Source organism: Ambystoma mexicanum, chromosome 2p (assembly GCF_040938575.1).
Source record: "Ambystoma mexicanum isolate Mex_15411 chromosome 2p, UKY_AmexF1_1, whole genome shotgun sequence".
Lineage (NCBI taxonomy): Eukaryota > Metazoa > Chordata > Amphibia > Caudata > Ambystomatidae > Ambystoma > Ambystoma mexicanum.
In genome coordinates this window covers 740,095,748-740,109,507 of record NC_090923.1, presented here as the reverse complement: position 1 = coordinate 740,109,507, position 13,760 = coordinate 740,095,748, and the positions used below count along the sequence as shown (strand labels likewise).

The 13,760-nt window shown below is 45.5% G+C and overlaps 1 long non-coding RNA gene across 1 annotated transcript in view; it reads right to left on the bottom strand.

Moving 5' to 3' along the window:
* Nucleotides 1-4,922, bottom strand: part of LOC138566736 (uncharacterized) — a 273,203-nt gene extending 268,281 nt beyond the window's left edge. The window contains exon 1 of the long non-coding RNA XR_011302006.1: nucleotides 4,471-4,922. This is a non-coding gene — a long non-coding RNA (uncharacterized lncRNA). The remainder of the gene's footprint in view (nucleotides 1-4,470) is intronic.
* Nucleotides 4,923-13,760: the final 8,838 nt, after the last annotated feature.

Below are 13,760 nucleotides of genomic sequence, written 5' to 3'. Positions count from 1 at the left end.
GCATGGTCTGACAAAGCCCCTTAGCATGCATGCCCATACTGACTCCACCTCCAACTGAATCCCCTTTTGGGACAGACGTTGTTGAACCTCTACCTAGAATCTGCCCACCTCCAGACATGCCCAGAACATGTGAATCATCCCGGCCTTCAGGATATTGGTTTTTTTTGCTCCAATCGTTTATGCTATCAAGAACCATACAGGCGAAAAGTATTGAGTCAGCGTCCATTATACAAATTATTCTATAATTTGATGGTTCTGTTCTTGTTCCCCTCTTAAAAATCGGTACCATATATGAACTTTTCCATGACTCAGGGATTGTCTTTCCATTATGTCGCTAAATTGCACACTTAAGATTTTTGCCCATAGTAATGGTGCTTGATTCAGCACCTCGTTAGTTAATTTGTTGGGCCCAGGTGCCCTTGATGGATTAGCCTTCTTAATTTTTGCCTCTATCTGTTCCACTGTTATTAGTAAGTCCCATTTTACTTCTTCCTGTCAATAAATTGCTGTGTGTTTTGTGGTGAACATTTCACTAATATAAAGCAACCAGGTATCTTCTGATATAGGATTGGTCATCTTGAGCCAATTTTCTTCTACTTTTTTATTTATTAGATCCCAAAAGGCTCTCGAGTTTTTCCCCATTAAGGTCTCTAACATTTGTTCTCCATCTTTCTGATATGTTTTACAGTGTTCTTGCTTTAGCCAGTTTTTCTATCTTTGCTTCAGTTTCCTGATACTTTCTGCCTTGTTGTTATGCGTTTCTGCACTCCTATAGATTTTCCTCATCTCCCTTCTCAATTCATTCCTCTTATTTCTTATTTCAATACTATATGTATGTTTGTGTTTTTTGTTCGATATAGCATTTCATTTCAAGTTTACCCCTAAGCCCTCCACCCTTGATTCCAAATAATCAGGCAAACCCTTTACTGAATATCTCTCAACCTTATCTTCTAGCGTACAAGAGTTGAATTCATTAAGCATAAGTGTGTTAAACTTACTCACTTTGTTTCCTGTCCGCCTTACTCGATTACCCCTTGTATTGACACAGAGCTTGATCAGATTCTTGTCTACATTTGTGGGGTTATTATTTAACCATTCTAGCTCCAATACTAGCATGGCGTGATCGCTGACAACCGACTCTTTCACTTTAAAATTCTTCATACTTTCAAACATTTTTGCTGTCATAAAAATAAAATCAATTTCTGATTTAAGCCCTCTTGCTCTCCAGGTTGGATTGTTGTTTTCCAACCGTTTCAATCCCCAACTCGACCACATACCCCCTCCACTTTCTTTTCCCCTTTTCGACCTGATCATAATACACCAGAAAACAATCACTTCTTTCCAAACCACCCAGATTACAATTTGCGTTTATATCACCTGCTAATATAACACCAGCTCCCTCATTTCTAGTAAACCACTCATCCAAATTCTGATTTAATATCTCTAGGATTTTTTGTAAATTATCCTCTGTAGATCTGTACACCTTAATCATCAACAGTGTGTCCACTTTGGGGCGCCCTGAAAAATTCCATCCTGTTCCCAGTATGTTACCATTTATGCCCCATTGCTCACATTTCTCCAGTCCCTTCCCCATCTTGACTAAAGTCATTATCCCTCCGATGGGTCTCCCGAATGTTCCCTGTGTTGCACTTATACAAGCAGTTTCAAACCCATCCCATATCAATTTTTCTGTGGACCATGTTTCTTGTATATGTAATAAATCATATGATTTCAACTACATACATATGTTACTATTTTTCACCAGATGCTTGTGGCCCCTGGAATTCCAACTCAGTGTCTTGAGTACTCCAGTTGGTCTAAAGAGGCTGACTTAGTGGTTTCAATTGCGCTATAGATTCTTCCATTTGGGTACCCTTTACATTTGATTACTTTCCTTCCAGATTCACCATTTCTTTCTCAGTATACCCTCTTTTTTCTTTTTGCCTCTCTTCACTTTCTGTATTTTCCCAGACACACACATCATACCCATATTTATGTAGACTTTCTGCCTCCTTCATTATGATCTTTCTCACCAATGGTGAGTAAATCACTAGTCTTTCATAATCTTATCTCCACAAGTGGATAAAATCCACTAATTGTATATCTGCAGAGGATATTAATCTCAATTCAGGAATAAGCTTGAATAGTTGAATTATCGTCCTCCTATTCAATTATGTCGTTCCACCTTCTTCAAATAAATATTGCAGAATGAAAGCGTGCGTCTGGCATCTTTGGTTTTCTTAGTTTCCAATCATATGCCCCTTCTTGCCTCTCTCCCTTCTTCATCTCTTCCCTTATTGGGGTATTTATGTTCTTGCCGTTTACTTTAAATCCATGGTCTCTTCCGCTTCTTTACCAAACCTTTCTTCCCAATTGCTTTTTCCCCTCTTTCACTTATTTCCTTTCCTTTCAAATCGTTACCTTCACCCCAACTCTTTACCTTCAAAATGTCTCTTACTATGTTCCTGACTTCTTCTTCAGATGTCGTATTTGAACCATGACTGTGGCCTCCACCCTGCCCTTCATCTTCCCTTCCTTGTTTTTCCAACTCATCATTCCACACCCTCTTCTCATTCCTTATTGGGGTATTTGTGTCCTTGCCATTTTCTTTAGATCCATGATCTCTTCCACTTACTTCTTTTCCCAACCTTTCTTCCCTCTTACCTTTTCCCCCTCATTCACTTATTCCCATTCCTTTCAAATCTTTGCCTTCGCCCCAACTCTTTACCTTGAATATTTCTCTTACTATGTTCCTCACGTCTTCAGATGTCATATTTGAACCATTACTATCGCCTCCCCCCTGCCCTTCCTCTACCCTACCTTGTTTTTCCGTGTCTTCATTCCACACCCTTCCCTTTGGGTATCTGTATTCCACACCTTTATCTTCAAACTCTTCTAGGTCCCATACACTTTCGCCGCTTATACTTAGCGGGGGAATGCCTGGTGTAGGTTGTTTTACTGACAGGCGTGCAGTGGGTTTAAATATTTCAAACGTTGGTCATCCTTCTTTGGCCTTTTCAGCAACATTTTCTGGTTTCTTCTGCTTTAATACATCCTTAAATATTATCAATGAGTTACTATATTCCAGCTGTATTCCTTTCTCTGTAGTCTTTCCATTCCTTCCATGGGAGGCCCCCTTGTTTGTCTCACTTTTGTCCCCCTCTTCCTGGGTTTCCTTTATTGCCTGTTCTGCGGTTAAACCCCTCCCCATGTTTCTTAGGAATTTTAATGAAGATGCCTTGCTAGTTTTCAGCTCCGCTGCTTTTAAAACCCTGTTTTTCTTTTTTCTCTTTTTCTTGCGTTTCTCAAGATTACTACCCGTACCTCTTGCTCATCATAATCCTTATTTTGCTATCTTCAACTAGATCGTCTGGAATCTCAATCACATCACCTGCACTGTTCCCCACTCCTTTGCTCTGTACTTCCTTTTCCTTTTCATTTTTGTTCACCATTTGCAGTTTTCCCCACTTCCACCCCCTTCTCCTTTTGAGCCTCCCCCGGATGTCCCTCTTTATCCTCCCGCTCCTTTTCCCCCTTCATTTCCTCTTGCCCTTCAACTGCTGCTGTTTCTAACATACTTAGTCCCTCCAATATATTTTTTAAGCAGGCTAGTTGTTCTTTCATTTCTTTTTTTATTCAATCTCTTATTTGGAACAATGTGAGTAGAATGAGTTTTCTTTCCACTTGCCCAATACTTTCCTCCTCTTCTTCTTGTGAAGCTACTCCATTCACCCCACCTTGTTCCCATTCTAATAGTTTGCCCTCCCTAGCTAACTGTGTTATAAAGCCTTTTGAAAAAATCAGTGGGGTGTCAGGCATAGGACTGCCTTCTTCTTCCTCGTTAGCCATGTTTTCCCCTGTATTTGACCTCTTTCTGGCAAATCTCCTACTTCCCTTCTTCATATAATGGCTGTGAGTGACCTGGTTCCAGTTCCAAACCTCCACCGTCCCCTCCTTCCAGTTTTTCCACAACTTTCACCATTTCCTTATCTGTTCCCTGCGGCTCTTCCTCTAACACCTCCTCTTCTTGAGTATCTAATTTATGCATCAGTGATGGAGGGAGGGGCATTCCTAAGGTCTTTGCTTTGATACTTCTTCTCGTAGTAAACACCATGAGGCCTAGAACTGCTTCCTTCCTTGAACAGATTATCTTTTTCCTCATGCCTATTTTGTGCCTTTCTGCAATTTGCTTTTTCCCCACTATTCCCCCCTTCTTCACCACGTATTCTTCAATCACTGCCTTTGCTGTACCTCATTTGTACCTTCTTGTATTAAACATTCTTTTTAGATAACACCTGTGTTGTCTTGCATGATTTACCAAAAACAATCAGATAATGAATTCAACACTCAGCATTTCTACAGCGTCATCAAGAATGTAAGTTTAGAACTAAACCTTTCAATATTTGCTCTGTCTTTCATACAATCCAATTGTCTATCCAGCTGTTTATTTTACGCAGCTGTGTTACTCACACGTTTGTAGCTTTCTGCTTTGCAGTCCGTGTTGAAATGTTCTCATCACGTGTGAATCGTTTCAATTGTCCTCGTCCTCCTTTTCTTCGTACGCAGTTAACATATTTATTTGTTACTCTCTGCCTTTGATGTGTCGCTGGCCTCAGTGCAGTTCCATTCTCCCTTGTTACTTTCACTTTCACGTTCCTTTCTGTATTATATCCTTCGCCTCCCCCTTTGAACAGAAACTCACTTTCCTTGCGGTTCGTTAGCTCCCCATACCTTAGTTCTTTGAATCAAATATAAGCTTTGTTTCGTGAGCAGCTTACCATTATGTTTTGCCCATTAGTATGCCTAGCCCACCACTGCACCGCAATCCAGGCAAACAGGCTAACAGGCACTTCCGGCCACTTCCTTGGTGCGCGCAGGTGCACGCGGCCGTGCCCTTTTGTTGAATTCTGGGTGGCGGTGGGCGGGGCTTATCTACGAAAAAAAAGAAAAGTACGATATAAGTATATTTATAAGTATATAAATTACTTTTTTCTGATTCTCAGGTTCTTAAAACTTCTAACTAACTCATGGGTGCTCACTCTACAAGAAAAATATGCATAAACACGTCCTTTCACAGAGTCCAAATGAAAGTCCAAATGAAATTCAGGCAGCGGTCCCCCAGGCTAACAGGCACTTCCGGACACTTCCTTGGTGCGCGCGCGCAGGTGCGCACGACCGTGCCCTTTTGTTGAATTCTGGGTGGGGTTGAGCTGGGTTTATCCTACAAGAAAAATATGCATAAACATGTCCTTTTCACGGAGTCCAAACGAAAGTCCAAACGAAATTCAGGCAGTGGTCCCCCAGGCTAACAGGCACTTCTGGGCACTTCCTTGGGACATGCGCGCACATAGTTGCGCGCGGCCGTGCCCTTTTGTTGAATTCTGGGTGGCGGTCAGTAATTGCCTGACCATCGTATTGGGACACGTCAGGTGTACTGCTCGGGTGTTAGTCTGTTTTCTCCCAGAGCGGGCTGTCCGTGTGAAAGTGTTTGTGCAGGAAAAAGGGGGGCGGGGGGGTGGTAGAGTTCCTAAGTATCCTATCTGATAGGATGGAGTAAAGGTGTTACAGGAAAGAGAGGGATACTGCGTCTCACCATCCGGTGTCCCACTCCCTGAGGACCCCTCACACAGGTGATCCTCCTGCACTGGTCTACCCCCAGGAACTGGATCCAAAAGCGATCGCTGTGTCCTGGCCACCTAGATGACAGATCCTCTGGGACCCGTGGGTGAGGCACCTTCTGATTTCTCACAATCCCCTTCCCCCACACCTGAGACATGTATCCTGAGCCGTTCTATTTCCTCCCATGTTAATCTGTGGTGGGCCTAAAGGTGCCCAAGGCACTTTGAGAGGGGCATGTATGTGGGCCCAAGAGGAGGTTTTCCCATTTCTGTTCCCTTTGTATCCTCCCCTGCCCCTTCACTGCCCCCTTTGAATACCAGGCCAGTTATGCTGTAGATATATATTTTAATTTTGCTAATAAGATTTAATCTGGAGGACCAATAACTTCTTTTCTCTCCTCCTTTTCCTTCATTAACCCCCTTAGATGGTGATGTGCGTGCAAACAAGCCGTTGAGAAAGTCCATGCCTCCCACCCTACTGTGGCTTTAAGCTTGTGTGTTATTGGCGGAGACAAGTGTTCAAGAAAATGTGTCAAAACAACCAGACAAAATTTTAGGTCATCTGTTGAACTACTTTCTCCCATTGCTCCATCAAGTGCTTCTCTACCATTTATCCACACATTAATGGGCTGTATCCTCCTTGCTAAACACACATGCTTCTAAGCACTGTAAAGGAGGTATTTTAGAAAAGAGTTCTTTGATATCTAGTATAAGCTCTGCAGTGCGTTCATTTTCCCCAATGCCGCCTTCTGTAAATGCTGCTCCCTCCCTATGCTTGGTGTAAGTAGGAGGCCTTCTGTAAATGCTGCTCCCTCCCTATGCTTGGTGTAAGTAGGAGGCGTAGCCAAGTCATCCCCCATTCCCACTTCATCATTAAATCTCTATACTTTGGAATCGGTAATAACTTATGAAGTAATGTTTTAGTATGTGCCCAATCTGCTCGATGCCCTTGTAACGTGGTGAGAAGATAATCTAAAAACTGTGTGATGTCTTTATCTGGATTGGGGCTTCGTCATTAAATTCCAAGCTGCCCATAGTCTATGAGCCTTAGCCTTAATGTCATCAGTCGCTTTCTATATTTCTCCAAGTGGACGAATTCCAGTCACGCTCTGTACATGTCATGATACCCAGTCATCGTCAGAGGCAGAGGATGAGTTATCCTCCCGGTCAGTTGAATAGCGTATTTTGCGTTCCCGAGATAAACTTTTCCCTTGTCTAACCCGTAACTGTTCCTTCGAACTATTCTCCTAACCACTCTGTTTATCATGCGCAAAATATGAGTAAGTATTCACTCCGGTATCTGAGTTCATTAGTGGTCCGCCCTCTTTCCTTCCCCGGGAGTTATGATCTGCAATACATTGTAGATTAAAGTGTACGTTCGTTTCTGTCATTCTTGCAGCTCGTCTACTAGTCAAAGAATCTTGAGATTTCACACTCCAAGCTGGAGAAATAAGAGGTGCCAAACTGCCTGCAGACTTTCCCTCCCCCGTTTCTATCTTCACAAATGGCCTAAAGGCATGCTTTGGCAAGGCTGTCACCTGCAACACATCTTCGCCATGTTGGATGTTTTCCACTCCACCTGTATCTAGAGACAGGGCACTGGGTAAAGGGTGAAGAATAACACTAGATCTGTTGTCATCTGCATCCCCATACATGTTAGTGTATGGAGGTGATTTGGCTAGGCTGACACACACGTGTCTCTGCCATTTTCTTAATTTCCTTGTTTTTTTCATTAATTTCCCATCGAGTTCAACAATCTTTTCGTTCATCAACTAATCCCTTCTTTCTTCTGCTTCACGTTTCCACAGCGTTGCCGCTGAAATGGAACTACCATAATAAACAATTTCGGACCCAAATAACTGGACAGACTCAAAGAATATGGCAAAGTAATACTTTGTCAACTCAAATAAAGTAGGGAAATCTGGTGACCATACAAATTCATTGCTCACTCACTCTTGCTTACTTTGTCATTAGACAAAGGCCTTCATCACGAGTTGGGAGGTATCCCGGCAGCATTACTGCCGGGATACCTCCGGGCGGGGCTAATAGCATTACTGCCAAACCCCCCGGCGCTATTCGCACCGGATCAGGGGTTTTGACGGAACGGTAATTCCCCATTCCCATGGGGAATTTTCGGTGCAATTACTGTTGGCGGTATTACCACGAGGTAATTGCACTGAAAATGGGCAAATTCCAGCCCATTTAAATGCAGCCAAACCCGTGATTTGACGGAGCCTTAAATGCGGCAGTAATAGCGTTACTGTCGCATTTAAGGGTCACCGCCAAACTAGTAATCCTACTTGGCAAATAATAAAAGCTATACGATGGAGGAATTGGTTAGGGGAACACAAATACCTGTAGTATGTATAAGTGTTAATAACGGCATCCAGTTAAATTTTCAAAAACACATTTTCAAAATGCCATTTTGTTGAAACAAATATGCTGAAAAAAATTTCTGAATGTATTCTTTTTTATTTTATGTTTTATTTTTGTTTGTTAGTAAAAAAAGTGCCAATAAAAAAAACAGGGGGTTGGGGGAACCCCCCATTAAAAAAATAAAATAAAAAAAAACATTTGAAAAACATTTTTCTGGCATTTTTGTGTCGACAAAAGGGCATTTAAAAAAATGTGACGTTCGAAAATTTCACTACAAACCGTTAATAACATAATTGGCTGCCCCTTATCTATTAGGCACACCTCAAACTACCTCTAAAAACGTGTAATACAGATTATGGGGACACAATAACAGTGGATTGGCTTCTGCAACATTGTATAGTATGCCACTAAGTAGCCCCTTATGATTGTTTGGCATACTATCTTAATCTTGGACATTCAGCTCGTTATCAGCACACAAGCAACACAAATCCTAGGCGCAGGAAACAACTCCAGACCACTGCCCATTTTGGCTAATTAGCCTACCATCTCTCATCACTTAGACCATGAGCCAAGGCTTCTCCTTTGTAGCTGACCTTGCTGACTGTTCTCTTCTCTGTGACTTTTAAGGGAGTATAGGTACATCTCTATCTTCAATTTGAGCTTAATGAATAGGCCTTGTTTTCGAGTCTTGGACCATGTGTGAGTAGACCACGAATGTGTCAATTTTTACTTTTTGTTTACTGTGATTCGATTTAAATATGCTGAGTACTATTACTCCACTTGGCCTCTGGAGACTTGGTCGCTCCCTCTTACATATGCTTTCTGCATCCTTGAATTTTTCATACTTGGCACTTGCAATTGTTTTTGCTTCTTAATCTAACATAAATGTATCCTTCATTCGTAGCATATCCCTGTTGACTCCCTCTATACCTTCCAATTATTTCTTGATGTGTCATCCTCAGTCTTATCCACACAGATATCCTTTGTTCCTTGCATGAAACTGTATTTTCAGCGTCTGTAAGCTCTGCAGCCCTGGTCTCTCTCCTTCAAGCTTTTTGCTTACTTTTATTCAAAGTTGACGTCCATCTTTTCATCATGGCCACTTGACCCATGTTCTATTTTCTACTGCAGAAAGCTTCTATTTCTCCAGCATTGGATCTTTCATGGATTTACATGGTGTGAATATTCCCCGTCCTCAGGCTGGGAACCTCAGTAATTTTTAAAATAGCGTTTTCCCCTGGAAAACTCTGACACTTTAGTGTCCTATCAACGTCTTTTTTGGGTGCTTTAGACACCAACAATAGGACGTAGGGTATAAATAGCCCGCAGCTTCCCTTCAGATTTCAACTGTCTCCAAAGTGTTGGGATCACCTCCGTGCTCGTTCTGATTCTACACGTGTTGGTGTTGTGGTTGTTTTGTACAATGTCTTCAGGAAAAGCTTGTTTCGTCCCTGCATGACCTGCGGGCTGAAGAAAGTGTATGAGGGGGACGGGCAAATGGACTGCCTATATTGCCTTTACCCTCATCACTCCGTTGATTCCTGCGAAATCTGTAAAGGATTCTCTCAGAAAACGCTTAAGGACCGCAGTCAGCGGTTGGTGTGTTGGCTGAATGAGGGTACCTCCCCTTCATCTGTGGTGGGGTCGGTTCGTAGCCTGGCATCTGAGAGACCTGTTCAAACGGCTCCTCGCCTGTCGGTGTCAGCTGAACCACCAGCTAAGAAGTCTCGCCTTCTAGTACGGAGAAGAGTGATCGCGCCTCTTCGGGCAAACACCTGCCGAAGAGCCGCCGTCGTCTTGTTCGCATGGTCGTTCGGACCAGTCCCGTGGGTCAGTGGGAAAGCCCGAGAAGGCGTCTTCACTAGTGAAAGACAGACTCTTCGAAACGCTCCTCTTCAGGAGACCATTGTAGGTCATCCTCCAGTAGAAAGTCATCGAGACATCGATCCAGTGGGACCAAGCGGGCGGATCGCCTGAAAAAGCTACGCCACAGGTGGCGGTTCAAGCTATTTCGTCGTCGACGGGAGTACCGTTGTCGACGGTTTCGCTGCCTGCTACAGTGCCTGCCTCCACGGTTGTGTCTTCGGCTCCGGTGGCTGCGATTGAAAAAGGCCCGAGGTTCTTGTCGTCGATGGACAACTTGCTGTCGACAGGCGGGGTGTGGCAGCCTTCTGCTTTTGATGCTCTCCTACCTGACAGCATGAGGCGGCTCTTTCAGTGTCATCAGTGGAGGATGAACGGGAGATGGTGGTAAATCTGTCGGGCCTCGGCTTGCAGTGTGTTGGCCCTTCGACGTTGATGGGAGTGAGGTCTGGTCCATCCAGTTACCCTCTGGTGAACCCGCAGGCGATGTTGTCGCTCCAGGTCCTGTCTACACTGCAATCCTTGTTGGGTCAACTAGATTCCAGATTGCCTCCTCTGAAGGTGGACCCGGTGGGGCTTATCGTCGACGCTGCAGGTGTTCCTCCGCATTCGACGGCTGCTACTGAGTTGCTGATACCTCTGCCGATGAGCGAAGAACGGCCTCATTCCCATCCTGAAGAGAGTGAGCTGCCAGACTCTGATTCGGACTGTGCGCCTAGAGAAACTATGTCTAACGTCTCTTCATCGCCGTCGAGAGATCCGGCTTGGGATTCGGATATGGAAATGGAAACGCCTCATGGTCCAGCACAACCTTCTCCTCCTGATGATGTGGGGTGTTCCATGCCATGATGGTGAAGGCTTGTGTTGAGTTTGGTCTGACTCCGGAGGAGGAACGAAAGGAGTGTTTCCTGTTTGACCACATGGGCAAGAGACCAAAAGCGGTGTTCGCCGTACGAATCCTGGACCATGTGTGGCAGGAGGGCCTACGCACAATGCGCCATTCTTTCTCAGAGCCAGCAGTCAAAGGAAAGCTGGAGAAGACATTTAAGACCCCAGACTCTACGCCAAAGTGCTTGGTTTCGCAACCCACCCCTGAATCGGTGGCGTCGCCGGCAGCCAGAACCCAGCACAAGTGTGTTACACCTCCCGATAGTGACGCCAGAAGACAGGATGCCTTCGGGAAGAAGGTTTTGACTGAGGGAGCGGCGACAGTGAATGCGGCCAATTCGTTGGCGATCATGGTTCACTACGATAGCGAGATATGGCATCGGCTGGCCCCTCTGTTGGATCACCTACCTGAGGAACACTGTAAAGTGCCATGCTGTTGGTGTGTGAAGGTGAGGAGACGTTGAATCATTGTATTAACATCGCTGTGGATTTAGCAGAATCTGGTTTCAAACAGATTAACAATGGTGTGGTACTACGTCGACAAGCCTTGCTTAAGTGCACAGACTTTCGCCCATAGGTACATTATAAAGTTTTGGACATGCCCTGTGATGGGGAGCAGTTGTTTGGGGAGAAAATTGATGAGGCCCTCAAGGGTATGAAGGAGGACTCTGACACAGCAATATCGTTGGGGGCTTTGCAGAGTGGACGTTCGTTTCGCCCTTTTTGTCCCTTCCGTGGAGAATCCAGGAAACGCCTGTTTTGCTTCCTCCCGAGACTGGGGTTATGGTCGGTCTGGATATTCCTCACAGGGGTATAGACACTCAGTGCAATCGACGCAAAAGACCTGAGGCTTTCAGGCATCCAGGAGGAGAGGGGGACAGGCGTCTTCCTCAAAAGGTAGACAAACTAAGCCACAGGAATAACTGTCTTCGGAGAAATGTGCTAGGGAGCAGATTAACACTACACGTGGACGAATGGGGTAATTTTACATCAGACCGCTGGGTTTTGGACACAGTGCGGATGGGCCACTCTCTGGAGTTCAAAGGCTCACCGGTTCCCATTCCTCCTGTGTATACCGTGCAACCTCATCTTCACATCTTACAGCAGGAGGTTGTACTTATGCTACGGAAAGGGGTTATAGAATTGGTTCCAGTGGCCGAAAAAGGCCGGGGGCTTTACTCCCGTTACTTTGTGGTGAAGAAACCCAACGGCAAGTGGCGACCCATTTTGGACCTTCGCGTGCTGAACAAGACTCTGCAATGCCTGAAATTCAAGATGCTCACACTGCAGGAGGTCATTCGATCGGTACAGCCAGGAGAATTTCTGGCCTTGTTGGATTTACAGGATGCATATTCCCTCATCCCCATTCGTCGACGACACCGCAAGTTCCTGCGGTTTGTAGTAGGTCAAGATTATTACCAGTTTCCAGTGCTTCCTTTTGGTTTAAAATCATCCCCCAGGACGTTTATGAAATGCTTGGCGCCAGTGGCGGCCTGGCTCAGACGAGAAGGTCTTCACGTCTACCCTTACCTGGACGACTGGCTGGTATGGAGCTCGTCTCCGGGAGCGACGCAGGCAAGTTTCGACGCTACCATGCAGCAGTTGCAACGACTGGGCTTCGCCGTCAACTTCGAGAAGTCCTTTCTATCTGCCTCTAAGGACTTGGTGTTTCTGGGAGCAGAATTTCAGACTCAACTATGCCTAGTAAGGCCTTCAGCCGAGAGAGTTCGTAAGCTCAGGCAGAAAGTGGCAGAGTGGAAGGTCAGGACAAGGGTGTCGGTCAGGACATACATGTCACTGCTGGGAGCCATGGTGTCCTGCATTCCGTTGGTGAAAACTGTCGTCTCCTCATGAGGCCAGTGCAGGAGTTCTTTGCCGACCGGTGGGCTCAGAGTCGCGGATCGTGGTCCGACAAGGTAGTCGTCGACAGTTACTTAGTGGAGTTTCAGGTGACAATTGTCACAGATGCCTCTCAAACAGGGTGGGTGGCTCATCTCGAGGGCTCCCACGTCCATGGTCTATGGTCTCGGGTGGAGTTGAGTTTTCACATCAATGTGCTCAAACTGAGAGCGGTACATTGGGCCCTGAAATCGTTTCTGCCGTGCATACGCGGCTCTGTGGTAAGGGTGTTGACAGACAATACCACCACAATGTTTTACCTTAGGAAACAGGGGGGCACTCATTCCAGAGTGCTTTCGAAAGAAGCTCAAGAACTTTGGCTTTGGGCTCTTTTACATGAGATCAGTATTGTAGCATTTCACCTGCCGGGAGTGATGAATGTGCAGGCGGACTCACTCAGAAGGGAGGTAAACCAGCTTCACGAATGGCAGCTGAAGAAACATGTGTCCATGATCTTCCGGAAATGAGGTCGTCCTTCGTTGGATCTCTTTGCAACGCGGGAGAACAGGAAGTGCAAGGAGTTTTCCAGCAGGTGGGCTCAGCCCGAGTCTCTAGGGGATGCATTCTCGTTCCCATGGACAGACTTGTACGCTTACTCATTACCTCCCTTTCCGCTCATTTGACGGACCCTCCAGTGGATTCAGAGATACCCATGCCGGGTGATTCTGGTGGCCCCGTACTGGCCCAGGCCGCCGTGGTTCTCAGATCTGCTTCATCTATCCGTGGTAGAGACGGTGCGGTTGCAAGTGACGCCGGACCTTCTGTCTCAGGACAAGGGCGCTGTCTGGCACCAGGATCCAGGCTCTCTCAGCCTGACGGCTTGGCTCCTTATTTCTCAGAGTTTGGCCTGCTGAACATTTCCTGTGACTGTCAACGCATTTTGGAGGCGACTAGTGCTCCGTCCACGAATGTCTCCTATGCGTGTAAATGGAAACGGCTTTGTGTGTGGTGTAAGGGCCAGCCTGTGGTGGACCCTTTTAACATTTCACCGGAGCAAGTTCTACCCTACTTATTGGATTTGGCAAATAAGGGTTTGGCGTTCTCCTCCATAAAAGTACACTTGGCAGCAATTTCTAGATTCACTCGGAAGCGGCACGCTACGCCCCTATTTAGTGA